Source organism: Macaca nemestrina, chromosome 15 (assembly GCF_043159975.1).
Source record: "Macaca nemestrina isolate mMacNem1 chromosome 15, mMacNem.hap1, whole genome shotgun sequence".
NCBI lineage: Eukaryota > Metazoa > Chordata > Mammalia > Primates > Cercopithecidae > Macaca > Macaca nemestrina.
This window is the reverse complement of record NC_092139.1, coordinates 109,831,636-109,845,315: the sequence shown is the minus strand read 5'-3', so window position 1 is coordinate 109,845,315 and position 13,680 is coordinate 109,831,636. Positions and strand designations below refer to the sequence as shown.

Genomic DNA, 13,680 nt, shown 5'->3' with positions numbered 1-13,680 from the left:
TCAGCTAGCCTTGCCCATAATCCCATGTCCCCACTGACCCAACTCTGCCCAGATTGGTGACAAGAACTACATTGTTCTGGCATCTGGGGGAAGGAGCCAGAATGGGCTGACTAGAGGTGTCAGCCCTGAGTGTGGTGGAGAGGGCAGGACTCAGCCTGGAGGCCCACATTTCAGGCCTAACTCAGCCCACCCCTCATCAGAGGCAGCGGTCCCGCCAGCACCATCACAACAGTTACCTCCTTTCATATATGACACTCCAAAAAGGAAGACAAATCATGGCATCAGGGACTATATGCCAGGGCTACCTCCCAGACCTCAGTCAGCAGGTGCCAGAACGTTCCCTGGGAAGGCCCCAAGGCCCCATGGAAGCCCAGGACTAAGCCACCGTCCTCAGCCTCTGTCACCTCACCACACGACTGGCCACCTCTCTGGGTCCTCAGACATGCCGCTGTCCAGACCCCTGACCAGTGGCAAGTTTGCCCTCGGGGCCAGGCTGGAGCTGGAGAATACTTGCTGGGCTCCAACCCTAGGTGCCATCCTCCCGGTACGGGGTCAGGCAGGGCCCACAGGCTTGGCCAGGGGCCATGCATGAGCCCTGTGGGCCACAGGCCTGCCCTAGGGACAGGAGTCAACCTTGGGCCTATGAGGCACTGGGGCGGGCAGAGGAGGAGGTGGTGGCATGGGCAAGCTGAGAGCCAGAGACCCTGACCCTGACCCTAGTCCTGGCTCTGCCATTACCCCATGTGACCCTGGGCTTCTGTTTCCCTTCTGCCAATGAGAAGGCTGCTTCAGCTACCCTGAGTCCCGTCTTCCTGCTCTGCCTTCTGGGGCTGTAGCCCTTGCTGGCCTGGAGCCCACCAAAGGCAGGGACCGCTGTCCTCTATGTCTGTCCTCACCGACATAATGGGCTGGGCTGGGCACACAGGCAGTGCCCAAGAGTTTCTAATGAGCATCTGCTTACCTGAGTCCTGGGCAGACCCTCTTAGGGAACAGCCTGGGATAGAGAACCACAGACACTCTGAGAAGCCACTTGAGACCTCTTTTGCCAGAGGACCCTACAGCATCCCTGGCAGCGGTTCCCGCCAGCATTTCTGTAAATGCCCTCTTGCCAGGGTGTGGCCCGGCTGTCAGCACGAGAGGAACATTGGTCCATCCCCTGGCACCGAGTCAGTCGGAAGGCCGGCCAGGGCCCCCTTGTCCCTTCCAGAGACAATCCATTGTGGTGACGTGGCTCGGTGGCAGGAAGTGCTGTTCCTGCAGCTGTGGGGACAGGGAGTGTGGATGAAGCCACACTGGGTTTCTCTGAAGATGGAGGCCCCAAAAGGCAGCAGCAGGGCCTATAGCAGCAGCAACTCTTGGAATTAGTGGAAACTTTTTCTTCACAGTTCTGAGTCTTGAGGGTGTTGGAGGCTGAGAGCCAGTCCAGGCAGAGCTCTGTCATGAGCACGGGGAACCAGTCCCAGGGCCTTATGCTCTTTGCTGTCCTCAGAGGCCTCTGCAAAGTAGAAACCGGCGGCCTTTTGAGTCCCCTGCTGGGAGCAAACCTCCCTCTGAGATGCCCGGGGGCCAGGTCAGCTGTGGTGAAAGGTAGGGATGCAGCCAGCTCAGGGGAGTGGCCCGGAGTTCCTGCCCACCCAAGGAGGCTCCTAGGAAGGTCCAGGTACCTGACTCCTGGGCTGTTTCCCTCCCCTCCACAGCTCAGGAAGGCGGGAAAGGGCTGGGGTGTGTGTGACCCTAGCAGTCGCTGAGAAGTAGGATGGAAGCAGCGCCCTGCAGCACGCTGGGCCGGTGGTCTTACCAGATGGATACCCAGCAATTTCCTTTTGAACCTTTTTATTTTCCTGGCAGGAGGAAGAGGAACCCAGCAGTGAGATCAGGCAGGTTCTGTGTTACACAGACAGGGAAACAGGCTCTGTCTGCAAGAAGTCGGTGGGGCCAGGATGAGGCCCAGTCTGTTCACACATGGCTGCTGCCTCTCAGCTCTGCACAGATGTCCTCACTCCCCTGGGACAGCAGCTTGGCCTGCTGGTCTTGAGGTTGAGCCAGCCTCCAGTACTGCCTCCCTGCCTCCCACTCTGCAGTGCTCCGTGGCTGCTCAGTCGGACCCATGCTGGAGACATTCCAGTTGAAGCCCCGGGCTGTCCTTACCTCCCAGTCTGGGGTCCCTGCCACCTCTTCTTGCTCAGCAGGAATGGGGCTAGGTGCTTCCTCCCATGGGGACTTCACCTGCTCTCCCTCCTAAGACAAGACAGCAGCCTCCTCGGGGGCAGCATCATTCAGTCCTCCAGGTCCCCTGGGGATCATGACCTGCAGGAGGAATAAGAGGGCAGACTGTGGGCAGAAAGGCCTTCAGAGCACCTCATCCTCCCGTTCTCACACTGGAGTGTCGCAGTCCTGTGAAGTTCTTCCTTTTCAGTTGAGCTGTGGTAACCTTGTGAGTTTCCTGGAGGGGGCCCGCCACTACCCCCGGGACTCCCTGCCATGTGTCTGGGTCTAACTGAGCTCTGATAGGAGAGAGCCCCAGCCCTGAGCCTTCCAGGGGAAGCCTTACCTCAGAGGCTGGCTTCTTCCTACTCTTGACTTTGCGTCTCCACAGAGGGAGGTGGGAGGGGTGACACACAGCTATGAGTGGCGAGCAGTCCTTCCCTGACTGGCCCATCCTCTCCAGGTGCAGTCCCCCTTACTGTGTCAGCCAAGGGGGCCAACATAGCCACCGCACTCCAGGGGTAGAAGAGTGCCAGCCCTTACCCACCTGAGTGGGCACAGTGTAGCATTTATTCATTAGTCCTCACACTGGCCTGACAGTCTCCCCTATGGGCTGCATGACAAGGAGAGAGAAAAGGCTGAGGTGAGATCTGTCAACACCTCAACCTAAAAAATCTATAATTGAACCGGCCACAGTGGCTCATGCCTGTAATCTCAGCACTTTGCGAGGCGGAGGCGTGTGGATCCCCTGAGGTCTAGGCGTTCAAGACCAGCCCGGCCAACATGGTGAAAACCCCGTCTCTACTAAAAGTACAAAAAATTAGCTGGTCGTGGTGGCGGGCATCTGTAATCCCAGCTACTTGGGAGGCTAAGGCAGGAGAATTGCTTGAACCTGGGAATTGGAGGTTGCAGTGAGGTGAGATCACGCCATTGTACTCCAGCCTGGTCAACAAGAGTGAAACTGTCTTTTTAAAAAAATCTATAATTGATATCTTTAGAAAGATAAAACTTTCCATTCATGAAATAAGAATAGGAGGCTCTAAAATAAAAATGTTCAAACACCCACCACCACTAATTCTTGACAAAAATATAGTCTAGATGCCGCAGCTCATGCCTGTAATCCCAGCATTTTGGTAGGCTAAGGCAGGAGGACTGTTTGAGCCTAGGAGTTCAACATCAGTCTGGGCCACCTAAGACCCTGTCTGTACAAAAAATTGAAATACTAGCTGGGTGTGGTGGCACACACCTGTAGTTTCAGCTGCTTGGGAGGTTGAGGCAGGAGGATCACTTGAGTCTGGGAACAAGGCTGCAGTGAACTATGATCCTGCCACTGCACTCCAGCCTGGGCAACAGAAAGAGACCTTGCCTTAAAATAAAAATAACATAATAATAGGAATGCAAAATCTAATCAAAGTATACAAGCTAAACTTGAAAAAAATATTTTCCAGAAAGAACAGAGAAGAGGTCAGGAGCTCCAACAGCTAAATTGTTTAGATGTTTCTGAAAGAGGCAGCAGAGACAACAGACTAGGAGGCAGGGAGAGATGTCAAATAAATACATTTCTTTTTTGTCAAGACAAGTTCTCAGAGATGAAGAACATGAGTTTCCAGTAGAGAAGGAAACATCAACTGTTCAGGACAATGAATGAAGGGGACTCGCCCCTGATTTTGTTGTCAAGAAATTTCACAGCACCGAGGACAGAGCGGAACCTAAACACTTCCAGAGATACAAACAAAAAAGTCTGAGCTTTAGGAATTCAACATTCATCAGACTTCTCCACACCAACCTTTGAAGCTGTAAGATAATGAAGACCTTCAAAATCTGAGAGAAAATATTTCCAATCTAGAATTCTATACCTAGCCAAATGCTATGCAAGTATGAATTGAGATCTTTTCAGATACATGTCTCAAGACTACCCCTCAGGAAGCAACTGGAGGTTGTACTTTACTAAAAGGAGAAACGGAAAAGAAGATAACATGGGACCCAGCACAACAGGCAGGGAGAGCCCCTGAGCATAAGGGTGAATGGGGAGCTTAGGAGGACAGCTAGGCAGCAGACCTCCAGGGTGCCCCATCCAGATGGAATCAGGGAGATGGAGGGCTCCTGAGATATGTCTCCATGAAAATGATCATATGGACAAATGACCTGATCTGTCTAAATGTATTGCAAAAGAGATTTCTATTTTTGGCAGAAAATCTGAATGAATTAATTATATAATACATGCACAGAAAACTAAAGAAAGAGAAGAAAAACCAAAATCATGACTTAACTGGGACTACTGTCTACATTTTTTGTTTTGAGAAAGTCTTGCTCTGTTGCACAGATTGGAGTTTTTTTGAGATGGAGTCTTGCTCTGTCACCCAGGCTGGAGTGTAGTGGCATGATCATGTTTCACTGCAGCCTCCACATCCTGTGCTCAAGTAAGTGACTCTCCCACCTCAGCTTCCTTAGTAGCTGAGATCACAGGGCACCACCAAACCCAGCTAATTTTTTTTAATAGACAGTGTCTCCCAATGTTGTCCAGGCTGGTCTCAAACTCCTGGACTAAAGCGATCCTCCCACGTTGACCTCTCAAGTAGCTAGGACTACAGGCATGAGCCACTGTATTTTTCCGATTTTTTTTTTTTTTTTTTTTTTTGTACAGAGTCACACTATGCTGACCAGGCTGGTCTGGAACTTCTGAGCTCAAGTGATCCTCCTGCCTTGGCCTCTCAAAGTGCAGAGATTATAGGCGTGAACTCTCACACCTGGCCTGTTTACATAGTTTAATAACATAAATCTTCGATACTGATCTAATAAAAATCGAAATATGCCTTTTAGAATGGCTTTCAAAAATAACATGCTGGAGAGGATGTAGAACAACTGGAACCTCTTGGTTATTGCTGATGAGACAGCCACTTTGAAAAAGTTTGAGTTTCTTACAAAATTAAACTTACACTTACTATATGACCCAAAAATTCCACTGCTAGCTCTTTACTCAAGTGTAAGGAAAATCTATGTTCACACAAAACTTGTACATGAATATTAATAGTGATTTTATGCCCCAAACTAGAAACAGCCCAAATGTTCTGGCACATCCAAACAATGGACCACCACTCAACAATAAAAGGAACAAACTACTGATATACATGACTAGATGAATCTCAAATGCTTTGTGCTAAGTAAAATAAACCAGACTGAAAAGGCTACCATACATTTCCATTTATATGACAATCTTCCATTTATATGACAATCTTGCAAAGGCAAAACTACAGGAACAGGAAACTTCACTGATTGCCAGGGTGTGGGAGTAGGAGGAAGGGTTGACTACAGGTGACTACTGAGGATTTTTTTTTTTTTTTTTTTTTGAGGCGGAGTCTCTGTCGCCCAGGCTGGAGTGTACTAGCGCAATCTCGGCTCACTGCAACATCCACCTCCTGGGTTTAAGGTATTTTTAGTAGAGACGGGGTTTCACTATGTTGGCCAGGCTGTTCTCAAACTCCTGACCTTAGGTGATCCACCTGCTTTGGCCTCCCAAAGTGCTGGGATTACAGGCGTGAGCCACCGAGGCCAGCCACTTTTTTTTTTTTTTAAGACAGAGTCAGGCCGGGCGCGGTGGCTCAAGCCTGTAATCCCAGCACTTTGGGAGGCCGAGACATGTGGATCACCAGGTCAAGAGATCAAGACCATCCTGGCTGACACGGCGAAACCCTGTCTCTACTAAAAAATACAAAAAAAAAACTAGCCGGGCGAGGTGGCGGGCGCCTGTAGTCCCAGCTACTCGGGAGGCTGAGGCAGGAGAATGGCGTAAACCTGGGAGGCGGAGCTTGCAGTGAGCTGAGATCCGGCCACTGCACTCCAGCCTGGGCGACAGAGCGAGACTCCGTCTCAAAAAAAAAAAAAAAAAAAAAAAAAAGAGTCTTGCTGTGTCACTCAGGCTGGAGTGCAGTGGAGTGATCACTGCTCATTGCAGCCTCAACATCCCACACTCAAGTGATCCTCTCACTTCAGCTTCCTGAGTAGCTGGGACCACAGGCACACGCCACCACGCCCAGTTACTTTTTAATTTTTTTTTGTAGAGACAGGGTCTCACTATGTTGCCCAGGCTGGTCTTGAACTCCTGGGCTCCACCAATCCTCCTGCCTTGCCCTCCTAAAGTGTAAGTGAGTCACAGTGCCCGTCCCTTAGATTCTCTCTTTAACCTCTAACTCCACCCTGTCTTCCTCACATTCAGCAGAGAACACAGGCACCATCAGATGGGCATTTCCTCAACTTTCTGCCACCAAACCCATTCACTCACCGGCTTCTCATGGGCCATTTCCTCTTCCGGGGGGGAGAAGAGGAGGCTGCCCTCCTGTCTCCGAAGCTAGCCTTGCTCCTGTGCCCCATTTCATCTGGTCTTCTCACCTGGGCATTTGGGTATCTCGTCTCACCTCAATATTCTCCTTTTCCTTTTTTCTGGCTCCTTCCATCAGCATCTAAACACATTGCTGATCTCTTCCATTAAAAAGAAAAAAGCCCTTCTCCCTTGAATCCATATTCCTTCTCCAGCTACTGTCCTAACTGACCCCCTACCCTTCACACCAGTCTCCTGAAAGTGGTGTTGGCAGGGGGTGTATTTACTGCTTTCTACCTCTCCCGCACTCCACAATCCACTTCAACCTGTATCTGTCCCTATAAGCCTCTGAAACCCCCTCACTGAGGTCACCAATACACTCCTAGTCACCAAACCCAGCTGACCCTTTCTTTTTTTTTTTTTTGAGACAGAGTCTTGCTCTGTCACCCAGGCTGGAGTGTAGTGGCATTATCTCAGCTCACTGCAAGCTCCGCCTCCCGGGTTCATGCCATTCTCCTGCCTCAGCCTCCCGAGTAGCTGGGACTACAGGTGGCCTGCCACGAGGCCTGGCTAATTTTTTTTTTTAATTTACTTACTAGTAGAGATGGGGTTTCAATATGTTAGCCAGGATGGTCTCGATCTCCTGACCTCGTGATCCGCCCCCCTCGACCTCCCAAAGTGCTGGGATTACAGGTGTGAGCCACCGCGCCCGGCCCCAGCTGACCCTTTCTTTAACGACCTCGCCTTTTCTCTTGGCTGGTTGACCTCTCATGCTCTGGTTTACCTCCTGCCTCCCACTCCTTTCTCTCTCTCTCTCTCTCTCTCTGTCTCTCTCTGTCTCTCAGTCTCTGTCTATCTCTGTCTCTATTTCTGTCTCTGCCTCTCTCCCTCTCTGTTTCTCTGTCTCTATCTATCTCTAACTCTGTCTCTATCTCTGTCTCTATATCTCAGTTTCTGTCTCTCTCTCTGTCTCTATCTCTGTCCCTGTCTCTCTCTCTGTCTCTCTCTGCCTAAATCTCAATGTCATTTTTCTCCATGTCTTGCTGCTGACGACAAAGACTCTGAACTTCCACCTCAGACACTCACTTCTAGGCCTTTGCATGTGCTGTTGTCTACGCTAGAAATCTGCAGATAAGCCTTTTACCATATCAGTGTCAGGCAGCTTATCTACCCCCTCTTGGGCTCTATGACCAAACCCGAGAGGAGCATTGGGGCCCAGCTAACTCTGGGAGTTCAGTGCACCGGCCCCCCCTTTTGCATGGAGAGTGGTGTCTATGTGTGACATCATGTCTTAGGGGGACTTTATGACAGGACAACCTCTTCAACCTTGGCCAGAACAGCCGTCAAATACCTCAGGGTGGCTTTAAATCCCCAGCAGTGAGAGACAGCCCCTTTGTACGTATCTCGTTGGTTCAATTCAGCACAAACAGTACTAGTTGAGCAGCTACAATATGCCAAGCTCTGTGTGAAGTCCCATAGAGACACAAAGACACAAAGGTGTGTAAGACTCAGTCTTTTTTCTTCCTTTAAGACTGAGTCTTGATCTGTAGCCCAGGCTGGAGTACAGCGGCATGATTGTGGCTCACTGCAACCTCTGCCTCTCGGGTTCAAGAGATTCTCATGCCTCAGGTTACCAAGTAGCTGGGATTACAGGTGTGCATCACCATGCCCAGCTAATTTTTTTGTATTTTTAGTAGAGACAGGGTCTTGTCACATTGGCCAGGCTGGTCTCAAACTCCTGGCCTCAAGTGATCTACCTGCCTCGGCCTCCCAAAGTATTGAGATTACAGGCATAAGCCGCCACTGCACCCAGCCAAGACTCAGTCTCACTGCATAATACAATAAGCATATTTTCTAAATCAAAAACAAGAACACCGCCTAACAATTGAATGTCATCTATTCATTCATTCAACCAGTGTCCGCTGAGCTTCCATTTTGGTCCAAGCACTATGCTGAGAGAGTCAAAGGTAAACAGGATATAGAGCCTACCACTGAGGAACTTGAAGACTTCAAACAGACATCTTATGGTTCAAGACAATAACTTCTACCTTCCTCCAAATTTCTGTAAATGGAACAATAATTACAAATCTACAGGTGGTTGAAACTGAGGGACAGATGCCTCAGTTTCACATACACATGAAACATTCACCAAGATAGGCCATATTCTGGACCACAGAACAAATCTCAATAGATTTTAAATTTATTTCAAGTATGTCCTTCAACCACTGTGGAATTAAAAATTAGAAATCAGTAACAGAAAGATTCCTGGAAAAAGTATGAGCTCAGACTCACCTAACCCTGCCCCAACCTGACGGTATTTCTCTACCCACCCTGGTAGCTGATCACAAAAGCCATAAACTCTTGAGAGCTTTATGGCCCTGTCCACCACCTGAGAAATCCCAATACTTATCCTGACCAACTTAGGGCAAGCTTATATCCCCCTCCTAGTATTGCAGCTGGTGTTCTCTTGAAAGCGCCACCTCCTGGCTGGAAGTCAACCAAGTCAGGACATTACATCAACTCACAACAGAATAACCCTGCCCCAAGGAAGGCAAAAACAACAGCTAATTCCACTGTCTGCAACATCCTGGCTAACCAGAGCTCCTGAGTCTGTCCACATGACAACTTCACTGCTAGCATAACCAGCATTTGAGAAAGCCAGCACAGTAAACAAAACTACAAGCAAGGACTCTCACACTCACAGTCTACTTTACTCCCCTCCCACCTCCACCAGAGCAGGTGCTGGTATCCATCGCTGGGAGACCTAAAGACGGATCACATCACAGGACTCTTTGCGGACATTCCTTAGCACTAGCCTGGAACCTGGTAGCCCCACTGGGTGGCTGGACCCAGAAGAGCAATAGCAATCACTGCAGTCTGGCTCCCAGGAAGCTCCATCCCTAGAGGAAGTGGGAACCCATCACACCAAGGGGTCACTCTGTGGGGCAAAAGAACCTGAACAGTAGCCCCTGAGTTCCAGATTTCTCCCCTGAAATAGTCTACCCAAGTGAGAAGAAATCAGAAAACTTGTAATATGACAAAACAAGGTTCTATAATACCCCCAAAAGACCACACTAGCTCCCCAGAAATGAATGAAATCAAGAAGACATCTCTGAATTGCCAGATAAACAATTCAGATGGTTGATTATTAAACTGCTCAAGGAGATACCAGAGAAAAGTGAAAACAAACTTAAAGAAATTTAAAAAACAATACAGGCTATGGATTGGCCAGGCACAGTGGCTCATACCTGTAAACCCAGCACTTTGGAAGGCTGAGGTGGGCTGATCACTTGAGGTCAGGAGTTTGAGACCAACTAGCCAACATAGTGAAGCCCCATCTCTACTAAAAATACAAAAATTAGCCAGGCATGGTGGTGCGTGCCTATAATACCAGCTACTTGGGAGGCTGAGGCAGGAGGATTGCTTGAACCCAGAAGCCAGAGGTTGCAATGAGCTGAGATTGCACCACTGTACTCTGGGCGACAGAGTAAGACCCTGTCTCAAAAAAAAAAAAAAGAGAAAAGAAAAGAAAAACAGAAAATATAGGCTATGGATGAAAAATTCTCCAGAGAAATAGATATTATAAGAAAAAAAATCACAATTTCTGGAAACGGGAGACACAGAGAGATACAAAATGCACTGGAAAGTGTCAACAACAGACTAGAACAAGTATGTAGGATACAGTAAAATTCCTCTTCAAAGGTTTAGCCTGTTAACTTCTTTGTTCTTTGTTCTCAAACTCAACTTTCTTGTTCTCTATGCCTCATTGCCCCTACGTACTGTAACTGTAAACAACATCCCTGTCAGTCCTAATCAATAACTCACATCTGTTCCCCTGGCTACCCGCTCTTCACCCATTCCTCCCTTGGAAACCGCACGTCCCACCACTGTAACTCACATTTCCCTTCCCTTCCTTATTTGGGAAAGTATTCACAAATAGCCAATCAGGTCATATTAGATGGTGCGGTCCAACCCCAGCCCATGGAGGAGTGACACAGAGGTAGGGATTGTGTTAGGAATAAAATCCCTGCTTTCCTTTGTTTGGTGTACTCTTGCAATCGTGATTGACACAAGCAGCACCCTTCTGCAAAAGTAAATTGCCTTGCTGAGAAAACTTTCATCTGAGTGCTGGTTTCACTTTGCAGTACCGAGCATTTATCTCCAACAAATCTGGGGCTTATCTGGGATTCCCATTCTCCTCCGGGGAAGGGGTCTCTGGTCACCTCTCATAAAGAGACGTGTCCCACTGCCTCGTTGCAGTGGCCTCAGGGTGAGGGATCAGGACCCAGCCGGTGTGACAAATAAACCTGGACTCTCAGCAATGTGGGGGAAAAAAGGCTTGCAACACCACAGTGACCAGGTAACTTTGTGCACAGACCAAGGTAAGAAACATCACTGGGGTGACAAAGCATTTCCTTGGTGGTCAGGATATTCTGGAGGTTGAAAGTGTGTGTGAATGATCGCAAGCATTACTGCTTGCAGTGCTGCTTGTGTGAATGGTACTAAGTACTACTGCTGTGTGGAGTGAGTGGGTCCTATCTGCGGTTCCATGGTCATCTCATACAGCTTAGGACGGATCCTGCTGTGGGGTTTATACTGACATGCCAATGCTAAGAGGGATCTAAATTCCCCTCCGGGAAGCGACCAGAGTGGACGAAGCAAAAGAAGGATGCAAGGAACCTCCAGCAGGTGGGGCTAAAGGATATAAATCTCTAGTATGAGGGATTGAGTCTCAAAAAGCCTCCAGAAAAGACGATGCAAGAAATCTCTAATACAAGGGATTAAGCCTCAGCAAGCCTCCAGAAAAGGATAGGCAATAAATCTCTAGTACAAGGGATTGAGCCTAACTAGGACTCAACATGGGAAATATCCCAAGCAAGACAGGGAGTAAAAAGGATAAAGATAGCAATAAAGATATTCCTGCTGTTAGTCCCCTAGGTCTCATGTTAAAATATTGGAAAGATAATGAGAGAACTAAACATAAGAAAAAGCTGGCCGGGCGCAGTGGCTCAGGCCTGCAATCCCAGCACTTTGGGAGGCCAAGGCAGGCAGATCATGAGGTCAGGAGATCGAGACCATCCTGGTTAACACGGTGAAACCCTGTCTCTACTAAAAACACAAAAAATTAGCCAGACGTGGTGGCAGGTGCCTGTAGTCCCAGCTACATGGGAGGCTGAGGTGGGAGAATGGCATGAACCCAGGAGGCAGAGCTTGCAGTGAGCCAAGATTGCGCCACTGCACTCTAGCCTGGGTGACAGAGCAAGACTCGGTCTCAAAAAAAAAAAAAAAAAAAAAGAAAAGAAAAGAAAAAAGAAAGAGCAACAAATTAAAAAACACTGCTGTTTTATTTGGACTCAGGGACCCTATCCTCAAACTGTGATGTGTCAATTTTTTTTTTTTGAGACGGAGTCTTGCTGTGTTGTCCAGGCTGGAGCGCAGTGGCACAATCTCATCTCACTGCAAGCTCTGCCTCCAGGTTCACGCCATTCTCCTGCCTCAGCCTCCCAAGTAGCTGGGACTACAGGCACCCGCCACCACACCTGGCTAATTTTTTGTATTTTTTAGTAGAGACAGGGTTTCACCTTGTTAGCCAGGATGGTCTCGAGCTCCTGACCTCGTGATCTGCCTGCCTCAGCCTCCCAAAATGCTGGGATTACAGGCATGAGCCACCGCGCCCGGCCGCCAACTTCTAATTCAATATGTAAATGATAAAAGTCCAGTCTCTCAAGAAGAACAGGTCTATGCTCTTCGTTGGAGGCAGGGACCTGTCCTCCTCTTTCCCTTAAAGACAACTAGGGAAAAACCCAATCCAGCACCTCACAATGAAGAGTCAGAGGGCCATCCTGCTTCTGTCTCCCAACATCAATGTCACCTCATGTCTCTCCTGACAAGGGGAAAACTTGGCGTTCCTTGGAAGCTTAACAGGATGCAGTGAGCTTAAGCCTTTCCAAGAGCTTACCCATCAGTCTGCCCTTACTCATCGTCAAGCAGATGTACGGTGGTACTGTGGTGGACCCTTACTGGACACTCTGCCAAGTAACTGGAGTGGTACTTGTGCTCTTGTCCAATTGGTTATCCCTTTCACCCTGGCATTTCATCAACCAAAAAAAACCACAACACTGTAAAATAAGAGAAGGCCCTTATGGTTTTTTTGACTCTCAAGTTTATTTAGATGCAATTGGAGTCCCATGGGGAGTACCTGATAAATTCAAAGCCCAGGACCAAATAGCTGCAGGATTTGAATCAATATTTCCATGGGTAACTATTAATAACAATGTAGACTGGATAAATTACATCTATTATAACCAACAGCAGTTTATTAATTACACTAGGATGCTGTCAAAGGAATAGCTGAGCAGTTAGGGCTGACCAGCCAGATGGCCAACAGAATGGCTAATTTTTTAGCCTAGGCATGATATTAGCTGAAAAAGGTGGAGTTTGTGTTATGATTAAAACTCAGTGTTGTGCCTTAATCCCGAACAATACTGGCCCAGATGGGAGTATAACAAAAGCCTTACAAGGACTTACCATTTTATCTAATGAATTGGCTAAAAATTCTGCAGTCAATAACCCTTTTTCAGGATGGCTAGACAGGTGGTTTGGTATACAGGTGCGCCACCACACCCAGCTAATTTTTGTATTTTTAGTAGAGACGGGGTTTCATAATGTTGGCCAGGATGGTCTTGATCTCCTGACCTCATGATCTGCCTGCCTCGGCCTCCCAAAGTGGTGGGATTACAGGCGTGAGCCACCACGCCTTGCTGAGTAGCTATTCCTATATCACACAAACAGACTTTAAAGCAACAACAGTTAAAAAAGACAAAAAGGAACATTACATAAGGATGAAAGATCAGTCCAACAGGAAAATATCGCAATTCTAAATACATATGCACCTTAATGCTTAAGCTCCCAGTGTATAAAATAATTATTACTAGATCTAAGAAATGAGATAGATGGGCTGGGCACGATGGCTCACACCTGTTATCCCAGCACTTTGAGAGGCTGAGGCATGTAGCTTTTGTTAGAGTATTTTCTCTATGTATTTTACATTTTGGATGCTATTATAACTGGGTTTTAAGAAATTTTAATTCTCAATTGTTTATTGCTATTATATAGCAATATAATTGATTTTAATACAGTGATCTTGCATCCTTCAACCT

General features: G+C 48.0%; 1 long non-coding RNA gene across 3 annotated transcripts in view; it reads right to left on the bottom strand.

Annotated features, from left to right (window-relative positions):
- Window positions 1–13,680, bottom strand: part of LOC139358744 (uncharacterized) — a 35,143-nt gene that overhangs the window by 7,806 nt on the left and 13,657 nt on the right. Inside the window, exons 1-3 of one of the 3 annotated variants that reach the window (XR_011614185.1) lie at window positions 7,117–11,730; window positions 6,485–6,681; window positions 962–2,307 (exon numbers count right to left, since the gene is read on the bottom strand). This is a non-coding gene — a long non-coding RNA (uncharacterized lncRNA). Of the gene's footprint in view, window positions 1–961; window positions 2,308–6,484; window positions 6,999–7,116; window positions 11,731–13,680 lie in introns of those variants that run through there. The other 2 variants (XR_011614184.1, XR_011614183.1) reach the window with 2 other exon arrangements.